Below are 13,126 nucleotides of genomic sequence, written 5' to 3' on the forward strand. Positions count from 1 at the left end.
AAATCCTGTAAAAAGCGAGTAATGTGCAACCTGCACATGGATAGTAAAAGGCTAGTCGCTGTCTCACTGACCCCTTGCACTTTTAACATGAGACAAGGTCTCAGCACCTGTTATTAATAAGAAATATACATCTAAACCAGACAAAGGCCCCAAAGAGGAGGACTTCAAAGACAATTTATAATCCAGGCCAGTACTCATGCATAACTGCAGTAAATGTGCATTGGGACTGCTAGAAAGGACTTCACTCATCATCTCCCACAGTCTCCATAGAGAATGTTTTTCATTAAAATAAGCAAAACCAGAATTTGTTATCTTTTCACATGCACAACATTATATTATCTGCCCTATTAATGATTTGCTTGTTGGTAAGATTCCTACCCTTTATTCAGATGCACAGTCAGGTCTCTAGAGGCTGCTCAGGATGCACCACAAAAAGGGAGAAAGAGTCTTTTCCTTGATGCAGCCACCACCTAAAACAATGCTTGAAGGAGAAAAGCTTTTCAGTCAGCCCAAGCATCCATTCATATTGCTTAGGCCTTGTTGTGCTGCAGTCTCTCATCTCTCCATTAATTAATGCTGAAAATACGTATAACTAGGAAAACAGCAAACCTAAGCAGGGAATTAATTTATTTTTCATAAATAGGGAATGCCTCATCAGTAGAAAAGCAAAGGCTTGAAGTGTCTCTTCATGTTCCAATTTTTGTTCTGAAGCTGCCTGTTTGGTTGCTTTCTCATCTCTTCTATTTAAACCAAACAACAATCAATTTATTATGACGTTAAAAAAATATTGTGGTTGAGGCAGAAAGTACTTTTGAGAGAGATTCAAGTTCAGCAGCTGGAAATGAGGGCAAAAAATTAGGACTACACCAGTCTAATTGATTTTGTTATAGAACAAAATTAGCTGGAGCCAAAGAGCAGTAAAATGCACTCACCTTTATTGTAAGCATTTGAAGCTGTGCAAAATGAAAGGGGAAAAAAAATCTGCTCTTTGCTCATGGCACAAGGCATTTACTAGAAGATAAAAATAATTAGTTGTAGAAACAACAATTGAATTGTGCGAAGTGTTTTGCCTGGATTCCAGGAATGGCGGCTTTAATGAGGCTCTACAATTCACAAATGCTAGAGCAGTTCTTACATGGGGTTTAATAGGGGATTTTCACTTTCTTTCAGCTTTTTGTTCTCAAATATTTAGGTACCCCAATGTGCATACATTTAATTTCATTAATTTTTACACAAATTTATCTCCTGTACCTGATGAATATGCTACTAAACATACAACAATTCCCTATCAGATCCTCACACAAGGAATCAGTGGCCTTCAGATCCAATCAGAGGCCTATTTGCTTATTGTGTTTTGCATTACAAAAAAGGACTTTAATTAGCCAAGAGACACTGTTCCTATTGCCCATGAACTGTTACTAGAATCCTAATTTTTCTACCACGCCTAAGAGAAAATAACTTCTGGAAAACAATGTATAACAAGCCACTGTTTTCTGGAGTTAGAAATATGACTTGCCACCATACAGTAACTATCTGGTAGGCTTTATAGAATCACAGAACAGTTTGAGTTGGAAGGAACCTTAAAGATCATCTGGTTTCAATGCTCATGCATAGGCAGGGACACCTTCCACTAGATCAGGTTGCTCAGGACCCCATCCAACCTGGTCTTGAACACTTCTAAGGATGAGGCTTCCACAGCTTCCCTTGGCAACCTGTTCCAGTGTCTCACTATCCTCACATTAAAGAATTTCCTCCTAATGTCTAGCATAAATCTCCCCTCTTCCAGTTTCCATCCATTGCCTCTTGTCCTCCCACTACAAGCCCTTATAAAAAGCCCCTCCTCAGCTTTCCTGTAGCCCCTTCAGTATTGGAAAACTGCTATAAGGTCCACACAGAGCCTTCTCTTCTCCAGGCTGAACAGCCCCAGATCACTCAGCCTTTCCTCATAGCAGAGGTGCTCCAGCCCTTGGATCATCTTCATGGCCCTTCTCTGGACTTTCTCTGTAAGTTCCGTGTCCTTATACTTTGGGTCTGGAAGATAACAGTTTGACTGCAAAGCACCTTGAAAAGGAGGCAACAAATACAACTATGCCAGGCTGTTGTCTCTTTTAGAGATGCACTGAGTCATTAGGATCATACAGGATTACAGCTTTGGTGGATAAGGGAAAAAAAACTGGTGTTATCTACCTGGATTTGTGCAAAGCAATTCACACATGTCCCACATGACATCCTTGTTTCCAAACTGGAAAGATCCATGTCTGTTACAGATGGGCCACTCAGTGGATAAGGAATTGCCTAAAAGGTCACACTCAAAGAGTTGCAGTCAATGTCTTGATGTTCAAGCAGAGATCTGTGATGAATGGTGTTCCTCAGGAGTCAGCCTTGGGACCGGTGCCATTTAACATTTTTGTTGGGAACGTGGACAGTGGGATTGAATGCACCCTCACCAGGTTTGCTGACCACACCAGACTCTGTGGTGACGTCAACACCCTGTAGGGAGGGAAGGCCATCCAGAGGAAATACTATGTCCAGTTCTGGAGCTCACAACAGAGGAAAGACATGGAGCTCTTGGAATGAATCCAGAGGAGGACCATGAAAATTTTAAGAGGGCTGGAGCACCTCTGCTATGAAGACAGGCTGAGAGAGTCTGGGTTGTTCAGCCCACAGAAGAGAAGACTCCAAGGAATCCTTATATCTGCCTTCCAGTACCTGAAGGGGCCTACAGGGAAGCTAGGGAGGGGGTATTTCCAAGGGCTTGTAGTGATGGGATGAGGCGTAGTGGTTTTAAGCTGGAAGAGGGCAGATTTACACTAGATATTAGGAAAAAATTCCTTACAGTTAGAGTGGTGAGACACTGGAACTGGTTGCCCAAGGAGGGTTTGCATGCCACATCCCTGGAAGTCTTCAAGGTCATGTTGGATGGGGATTTAAGCACCTGGTCTAGGGGGAGGTGGCCCATGGCTGGGAACTATCTGATCTTTAAGACCTATTACAACCGAAACCACCCTAAAAGTCTATGATGCTATGATTTTTTTTGGAGCTCAAGTTTGCTCTGCTTTGCTTTTCTTGAGGGACAATGTGGCAAATTTGAGACACAGCATCATGACCATCACCTCAAGCTTTACCAAAAAGTATGAAATCTGCCATTAGAAGGAATGCTGTGAGAACCCTGCTAGTACCAAAATGACTGGTTCTAATGCTCCAGGCCTTCTCAGGTTAAGCAAAAATGCACAAAGAACAACTTCTGCTATATTTTTATCTCCCTGTTACATTTTGATCTGCTTAGAAAGTGTAACAAAAATAATTTTTTTAACCCTTGAAAAGAGAGATCAGGTGGAGGAATGCTGGTGTGAGGTTCTCTTTCATTTGTTTCTGCTTTGTGTTTCAATTCTGTTGCTTGGTTTTGGTCTTTCTAAACCAAAAGATGAGTATAAAATGACACCAAAAAAATTTGTGGTCTAAAATATTGCCAACTTCTAGAACAGTTTGCCCTGAACTGAAATCCAGGGGGATGTTCACCCTTTTTTTTAAAGATTCTATCAAGAAATGTATGTGCATGTGTGGTTGAAGTAGCTTGGATTTTATTTTTTTTTTGTGATAGTTTTTTAGATGCTTTAATTTTCCAGCACCATTATTGTCTTTTTCTGTTCAGGGGACATAAGGAAGTTTTCTTTTCAGCTGTCTTCTGCCCGCTTACTTTAATTATTGGTAGCTTTCTTAGCCTCTTCCTAGCATTGTTAGAACATTTCTGCTTGTCAGCACATCAGAATGCAATGCCAGCAGAACAGAGGGTATACAATTAACAGCTTTAGAATTTCTCAATGTTAAAACTGAAAGCAAGGGTGGAAATCCTTTGTGGGTTGAATGGAGATCTGCATAGTCTGGGGAGTTCCCAGCCTTCTAGCAGGGAACTGGTACCCTTCTCTGTTGTTACCAGCCCACAGCTGATAAAGAGACTTGGTGATGGTGTCTTTCAAAACATTTTATACATGGAATCAGCTTCCAGTGGAGCAATTGTCTACTCTATAAGAAACAACTGTCACACTGCTATCCTGGTTTGAGCCAGGATGAAGCCAATTTTCCTTTTACTGCCTTTTTTTTTTCCTTCAGTAAACTTTCTTTTACCTAGCAGCAGAGTGTTCCAGCTAAGACTGATAAGAACAGAATGTTTTTTCTAACTGCTGAGTCTTCAAGGTCACACCTTCACTCTGCCAACTATGACCCCCTCCCCTGTAGGAGGCTGAGTTAGACAGACAGCAAAACTGGCCAGAGATATTCCATTCCATATATCTACGTAAGCTCAGAGGAAGGTCAGAGATCACAGAAGACAACTTCCTTCCTGCTGCTTCTTCCCTTCTCTTCCATCCATGGCTGGTGTCCGGGGAGGACTTCGTCCATCCATCAACATCGACCCCCAGGCTTGAGCTCTCCTCACTCTCATCACTCTGTGCTCTCTCCAGCAGCTCTGGGATTTTTTGGGACTGTTCACAGCTCAGGAGGTGCTGAGGGAGTTGCTGGGGGTAGCGGGAGGTGAGAAGCTTTTGCATATATCTGAACACAATTGTATATAATTGTACATATTTTCTTTGTCATTGGTGTTTAATTAAAGCTGTGTAGTTTAGTTTTCAATCCAGCCAAGTCTCTCTCTTTTTCTCTCTCTCCTTTCCTACCTGGGTGGGAGGGGGAGGGGATCAAGAGTGTTGTTGTTGGACCTGAGTCAAACGGTGACACCTATTCAGAGAAGAAACAGAATGGGCATGGATGTGGGGTAATTGAACAGGATGTGGCTTCTTCCATTTGAGAGCTGAGACCCATTAAAGGCTCATATGATTGCAGCCTGCTCTGCTTGTGAATACAAACAGGAATTCAATCATAAATGGTCTAAAAATTCTGAATTGAAGGAACTTTCAGTCTGGTAATGGCAAGGCAGCTAACATTTGGGCAGTAGATACTTGAACTGCCTGTTCTGATGCTTACTCAAATATTTTTATTGCTTAGTATATGGTCTGCATCTCAATCAAATGGATTTGACAATGCTAGAAAGTGTTAAATCTACCTTAAATTATCAATTAATTTCTGCCTACATAAGCACATCTGATAACCTCATAACCCATGAAGTCCTCCTGGTATCTTGGCAGCACCTAACATAGTAGGGAGATGCTCTGAACTTTAAGGACCTTGTAGCAATTCTCACAGTGAAATCAACACTAACAACTGCAGAAAGCAAATCTTCCAACATTGGAGTGTCCAGCAGGTAATCTATTACAGGCCAAACAAGAAAGAGAGATTTAATAATAAGTAAATAAAAATCAGCTTTCTGTCCCTTTAGCCTCGTTATTTTCTTTGACTTTTAATGATTGTACAAAAGTGGTGTACAAACATTTCAACACAACTTGCTATGGAAAGAATTATATAAGTGATGTATCTGAATAATAGATGAAACAAGCATATAAACAGCCAGCCAGAGTGCTACATTCACTTAACTTTCACTGTCAGGAAAACCTATATTAAAACAGTAAAGGTTTAGTCCTGCACTGAAAGGGAATGTACATTCTCTTTTTTAAGAGAATGGTGAAACAGCTACAGCTGTACATACTTCAATATACTGCCTAATGAAGTCTTCTGGGTCTTAGTACAGGTTTGTCAGTGTGTCATTGATAGCAAAGATTCCATAAAAAACCAAAAATAACAGATACATCACAACTGAATATCCAGACAAAAAATCATGGACCCATGTTGCAAGAGTAAATAAGCTTTGTTAGAATAGTGTTGCTGTTCTAAAGGAGAAGGGAGATTAAGAGCCTTGTGTCTACTGAGGGGAAAAATAATTGTATTTCTTACATTGTCAGTCTGATCTAAATCGAGATCAACTGATCAAATGTCAGTCAGAACAACGTATGTCTTGCCACTGATATATAAAGAATCAGGGAAGGGGGAAAACACATAATTGATTCACTAACAGAATCACATTGTTAGATTGATTATTAAACAAATTAATGAAATCTGAATGCTCTGTTATTCGAAGTTGAATACATACTTATTGTTCTGCAGCCATCACTTGCAATAAAATGAGGTTAGGGGCTGAGACTTGAGTTTAAATATGTATCTAAATGTGCTAGAATAGAGGTGTACTTTTAACACCAGACAGTGACTGGACAGCAACTGAGCCAATGATTGAAGAACCAACAAGATAAACATCTGCCAAAACTTGTTATCCATTATTACATCAATATTCCAATCTAGTAATAAGATTTAGAGTTGAAATTATGTTTGCTTTCATTTGAGACCCAGAATAAGAGTAAGACTGTAATACTATATTGTATGTGTCTCTAGAGTAGCACAGACAATATTCAGCAGAGGCAGACAAAAACCAAAACAATACAACAAACAAAAAACCACAAAGGTAGGTCCAACCAAATAGTTTAAAACTATTATGTATATATCGTATTTATAAAAGAGCAGAACAAAGACAGAAAAGATTCCTTATACCACAAATAAATTAATAACTGAGTAATTATCCTTTGGACGAGAAATGCATATTTTTATACACAAACATCTAAAGCTCTTATTTGTTGTGTCACTAAAACTCTTGCATATATGCATATTTCACTTTCTATCTGCTAATGTACCAAGCTTTGTGATGAGCACACTGTATATGGTTTATGATATGGAGTTAGGGTCCAGATGAAAACTTTGAGATTTACATTTTTATCCTGCATTGACCTTTTGGCTTCACTCCTTAATTAAGCAAGGCATGGTAAAGAAAGAGATTATTATGAGGTTGCTGGGTCCCCAGGGTGTTATGAGGTACCAGACACAGTTAAGCTATCTCAAGACAACTATGTTCTCTAGAGTTACTTTATTGCTATTATAAAAAATCTTTATTATGGGGGAAAATATGTATTTTTATGCTAGAATAAGATGAAGATGACAGTTTAGGATGTTGAACGGTAGTTTCAGCTGAGCTTTGTGCCCACAGAGACTGTAAAACATCGAAGACTGGGCCGCCTTTGATTGGCTCCTTTGTATCCTAAAGGGGTAGATTAATCTTTGTGAAATTCATAGTTGGAACATTGTACCATTAACTGGCACTTTCCAGTTATCAAGATACTTTATGAAACTGAAAAGGTCCTATTACACTTGCTAAAAAGGCAACTTTGGGGGTGTGGCTCTCATGAAACCATTTCATCCCTGGAGTATCCAATGCTTTCCACTGTGTCCCATGCTTTATAAAGCCCTAGGATGTGGATCTTCATCTGATAACCTCTACCAATTTCTCTTCTGTCAGCAACACCCTGTCTAAAGACCCAGTCATACAGCATGCTGAGCTTCCTTAGTTTTCTCTCCTTTTCAGTTGGAATTGAGAGCATATTTGAGCCTCTAAGGGACAAAGCCTTAACTCCTCATTTTCTTAAGTCACACCTGTTTTCCAAGCATAACATCTTCTTTTTAACCTCTGCAATAAATATGTGATTTACACACAGGAAATGGCATTTTATCAGCATCTGAGAGGGGTGAATATACAATGTTCTTGTTGGTTTTAAGCCTTCTGCAGTATTGTTCACACTTTCGTGTATCTACCCTCTGCACTGCTGTTAATGACCAGTGGGTATCAGAACATACACATGTATTTACAGAGCTTCAAACATAGCCATACTTTGAAGAGATATTCCATGAACATAATAATTGTTCTAAGGGACTTAGGCTCATGAAGTAAAGTTATATGAATGCCACATAGACCAAAGAAATATACAGAACAGACATGTGTCTTTAAGACTAGATATGGCTCACTTGACAACACATTGATTTATGCCATCCACTGTCATGAGGCTGGCTTAGAGATATTTGATTTACAATGGATAGATTGCCTCCTGTTAAATAAAGTCTTGGGTCATTGTTCATAAACCTGAACTGCATATAGCAATCTCCATACATTGTTAAAGTAGTGTGGTGGAGTTCATAGTGCCTTATTAAACTCTGTAGTTCAAAGAATAATAGTTCAAAGGTTAAAAACCTTTCTGCAAACATCTTACTTGCTTCTTAGGCCAATGACAATTAGCTCTGCAAAGTATTCAAGAGCTGTCTGTCAAGAAGCTCAAACAAAAGAGACATGACTTGGTCATAAAGAGCATCGGTTGCCCCCATCCCCACACCCAGTGGGATAATGGATTTGTTCTCAGAGACAGTGCTTTGCTATCCCCTAGAAGAGCAACTCTGCTTGCCAAGGTCAGACATCATAACTAATAGATCAAGAGGGTCTTGAGGAAGAACTAAACATTTATAACTGAATGCAGGGAAAAAACCTAGCGCTCTAATTTTTCAGGTGATCCAAGATGCTGGTGGTACCTTCCAGGCAAGTCCAGGTGTTAAGAGAGGTGAAGGTGTTGCAGTAGGTGGCACTGTTCCCCTCCTCCAGCCACAATAGCCCCACCACTCTCAGCAAAGTGCCATCTTTGGGATGAAACATAAAACTGAGGCCTTGACCAGTTGCAGTTATTAAAGGTCCCATTGCACTTTCCACAAGATTAACTGTGTTAACCTCAGTGTCCTGGCTGATTGCATTCTGTCTTCCTAAATTCCCTCTGTAGTTTCAACTGGACAAGTTAATCTGTACTTCCTGTTTTAGGCAGCCATGCATCTGTTGCTGTGCTTAGACACAGAGCTGCTGCCCTTCATCCTGGGTTGGACCTGCTCCAGTGATGGCTGGTACAAACAGACCAAGCTGCATGGCAGCACTGGTGCCCCAAGGTGGATGGTGGAGGGTGACATAGTTATTCCCTGCATTTCCGGCCAAATGAGGTGAAATGAAGAGGGAATGCACTCTTTGAAATAGATTGGTGGTTTTAACACCAGCAAACAGTAGTAGCAATTATTTGGTAGGATGTCCTGCTGAGCCACATGAGTAACTCCATCTGTTCAAGGCACAATGCCTTAAGGACCACCACCTGGAGTAAGTGGTTGTGGCTGCCCATCCCACTGAAGACCTCACACTTGGTCAAACCCAGTTCTGTGTTTTTCACTCTAGACTGGAGAAGCAGGGGAAGAGCATGCAGCAATTTTGGTGTGGTTCTAGATAAAATCCAGATCTAATTCTGAAATTCCCTTCTCATGCACGTGGCCCTTTCTCAGGCAGGTGGGAGTAAGGCTCTGTGTGAACTAAGCAGTCATCTTGCAGAGATTTGCAGCAAGGTGACCCATGGTGTGACTCAGCATAGCTTTCATGCATGGCTTTCACTCTTCTCGTAGTTTTGAGGTTTGGTAGCTAGGCTGAAGATTGAGGATATTGCATTCTTTCTACCTTTAATTCTTCCTGCTGTTTCAGTTGGACACTTCTTTTGTCACTTCATATCCCAAACTATTGTGTTTTATTGCTGGAAAATGTGTGTTTCATTTCAGCGACTGGGGATTACACATACATGCCATTGAGTGTAATGTAAGGGCATTATAAGAATGTAGAGAATTATTATTTGTCTGCTTATATAAAGAAAATAAAATTTATTATTAACATCTCAATAACTAGAAAGGGAGTAGTATTAATATTCTAACTCCTTGAGAAGCCTGAAATATAGTAGAGAAATAATCTGGCTGGATGATCAGGTATTTTAAATGAGCCAGGTGTCAAGACAGAAAACCTATGGTTAGCATAGAATAAAATCAAGTTTATATAAAATAAAACACACTCAGTTGTCTGGTTTGTACTGGATGGCATTTCCACTGAAGATTGTAATTCCTTTTTCTATGTCCCATTCCCCTTGTACGGAGTGTCCCCTTGGGAATCAGGGCCCAAGAGCCCTTTCTAGGATGGGACAGGATATTACGGCTTGGTTTGTGCACTAGCATCCTTAATATTTCCTTCCTTTCAGAAGCAAATAGAGCGTACCCTTATCTGAATGCTAATTTCCTAGTTAAAACCCTCCCTTGCTGACAAGGGACTGAAAGAGTTTTAAATCACAGATGTAGAGTATCAAATGCAATAATGCTCTTGCAATAGTGCATTGAAGCCTCAATTAATTAACCCTTGGGCTAAGTAGGCAGGTACATGGTGGTGGCCACAGGCGGTGGATGGATGAGATTTAAATGGGCATCTCATTTCCTCAGCACGGAACATGCCGTTTGGTTCAGAAAGGAGTCATTTTACACACTCGCCTCATTTACGCTCAGCTTTAATCCCTTTAATTCCACCTGAGATCCAAGCAAGAATGGGAAAAGAGAGTGAAGTGCAAAAGGCTACAGAGCTGGGCTTTGTTTACATATCTTTCCCCAGGGATCCCCCTCCAGCAGAGCCAGGGCTTCTGGCTGTTTCATTTGGGCTGCAGAGATCCAAAGCAGTTGTCATATGGAAATGGTTAAACAGAGATTACAGGGAGCTCTTCACTGCAATCCACCCCATTTAGACCCTCAAAAGTAAGGAGAAGGGAGAAGCGCCTGAGAAAAGGGGGGCTGCAGGTTACCTCAGTGGCTGTCAGGATGCAGCAGGGACTCAGTGGAGGAGGGTCAAATTGCAGAGGCCATGACAGTGTGGGCCTCCCATGAAACACGATGACAGCTGCTGTTTCCCCCCAGTGTCCCATATGGGTGCATGTTCATGTATGATGTAAATAATGTTCTGTGGGTGATGTAAATCTCTGACATCCTTCTGGTTGACTTTTACGTATGTAACATGAAAGCTTTCCTATCAAGAAAGGGACCAGGATTCTGCCACACAACAAAGATGCTAATCTGACTAATGCTGTAAAAATAAAAAGATCCCCCAATGATTTCTTTGAATCATTTAAAGGCTTTTCATCAAGCTGTGCTTTGTTTCTTTTTTGTGTTTGCTATCCACAGCCTTCCTAATACAGCGATCTGCCTGCAAGATCCTGTGCCATCATTTTAAGCAAATGTTACAGAATATTTATGGATAATGAATTTTGAATTTGTTAGTTATTGCACAGGAAAACCTCAGCATTCTGCTCCTTCAATCAAGGATATACAGACAAACATGTGACCTACGCAACTAATTAATCTAGGTAGAATTTAACATACCAGATACTTGCAACAAATTTCACCTGAACAAGACTGGGAATTGTTCACAGAAATTATTCAGTGAATGGCTGAGAATAATTAACTTATTTTTTTAAGAAAATAATTAAAAAATCAGAATCTCTTTCTTACCAACCACTGAGAATAAAAAAGCAAAATGTGTTTTATTATTCATTATGGTTACCTTACGTGCTCAGCTCTGCTAGAACAGCTGTATAAGAGGTAGTGCCACTTGGCTGAAGATATATAAGGAAGGTTCAAGAGCCGGACCTACTTTTAAGAGGATCCAAGCTGCAGTGTGCTTCTGTGGACTGCTCCATGTCAGTGTGTGTTTAATCCAACCATGTGTGTCAGTGCTACAAGGAAAAAGCCAGACTGTTCCTGATTGGACTCTACAGACAGTATGTGTATTTCTCCAGACCTCGATCTGTCCCAGTCCCATTTGTACACATCCAGACACTTCTTTTATAAACAGCAGTGGAAACAAAAAGAGAATATGACCCACACCTCACTTTTCCCCTCTGCCTGCACTGCTGGCAGCTGAGGCCAGACACATTCATTGCAGCTGTGAGTCACTGCCATTTTATGCAGCACACAGAAAGGTGTTACCCTGCTCCAGTGCCCTGGGATGATGCACTGCCAGGGGGGCCTACAGGGGTCTCTGCCCCCCCTGTCCCACCTGCTGCCCCCACCAGGCCATGAGAGTCTCCGTCTCATTTCCCTCCACACGATTTACCATCTGTGAGCTCGTCTTTAACCTAATAAAAATCATCTCGCTTTTGACTAACAAGAAAAGGAAACAGTGCTCATTGTGGGGTTTGGGGAAAATGGCCTCACTAATCTGCAGGATGAGAATGGAGTGATTTATAGGTGGATTTAACTGTGGGCCATGATTAGGGGGCTGGTAGTAAGTGCATTAGATGTCTAAGTGTGGCAATAGAGTAAATAGGCGTTTTATTTATCGCAGTGCCAGGGGCCTCTTAGCGGAAGAGCGCTTCTCCAAATTGAAATATAGCAGAGTTTACACTCCTGATTAGGGCTTCAAGCGCAGAGCCCAAGGCTATCAGCGAGCAGAAACAACGCTCGCTGACACCTAATTGTCACTGGATTAATGTGCAAACAGGGACAGCAAACAGCAACAACAAATAACCCGATGTCAGAGCTGCTGGTGGCAGTGTCCACTAAGTGACTGGGGGCCAAATTGAAGTTTATATCTCAGAATCCGCAGAGATCAATGCATCAGCCAGCTAGACAGGGCTGGAAATATTTATCTGTGGCATGCATTCCATGTATTTGCATACAGTACAGGTGTGGAGCTAGATACAAACAAAAAAAGAAAAAAAAAAAGAAAAAAAAGAATTCATTTTCATGCCAGGTGTGAACGGTATGTGTAGTGTCTGCTGTACTGCCAGGTACCAGCAGAGGCTCCCCCTCCAGAAATCCATGTCCCTCTTTGAATGCCCCCAGAATCCCCAAAATTAATTCCTTCTGGAGATGCCCAGTGTACGTGTGTGACTGTGGTAATAAGAGAAGCAAGACCTGAAAGGACTGGCAATTATTTTATTAGACCTGCTGATACTGCTTGAGGAAAGGACAAACACCTCATCTTAGAAACCCTTTCTTATGTAGTAAACACATAATCCATGTGTGGATTCATATGCCTCAGAACAAGCAACTGTTTCATTATTTGAATTATTAAAGGAGGTATGTATCCCCATTGTTATACAGGTGACACAAATATGCCTGTTGTTAGCATGTACATCATGTGAAGCTACATACCATATGTCTGTAAACTAGGTTTGTTCAATATTGTTCAATTTATTTCCTTTATGCTTCATAGCTATTCAGATAATTTATGTGAATAAGGTCTTTTTGCTCTATGATCTTGTGACTTTCACTGGCATCTCCATATAAAATTTTATAACCCTGTTTGTGTATCAAATCATTCCCACAACAACTGATTCAATCTGGGTCACCACCTGTCCAGCTTTGGACCAGAGGAAGCAGTCTGGGCATCTGAGCTCTGGTTTTTCTGTTTCTGAATCTGGTCTGGCTTGTTTGCTCCAAAGTATTTCTACTCAAGATCTAACTACTGCAGGTAAAT

This window comes from Chaetura pelagica, unplaced genomic scaffold (genome assembly GCF_000747805.2).
Source record: "Chaetura pelagica isolate M959 unplaced genomic scaffold, ChaPel_1.0 scaffold37, whole genome shotgun sequence".
Lineage (NCBI taxonomy): Eukaryota > Metazoa > Chordata > Aves > Apodiformes > Apodidae > Chaetura > Chaetura pelagica.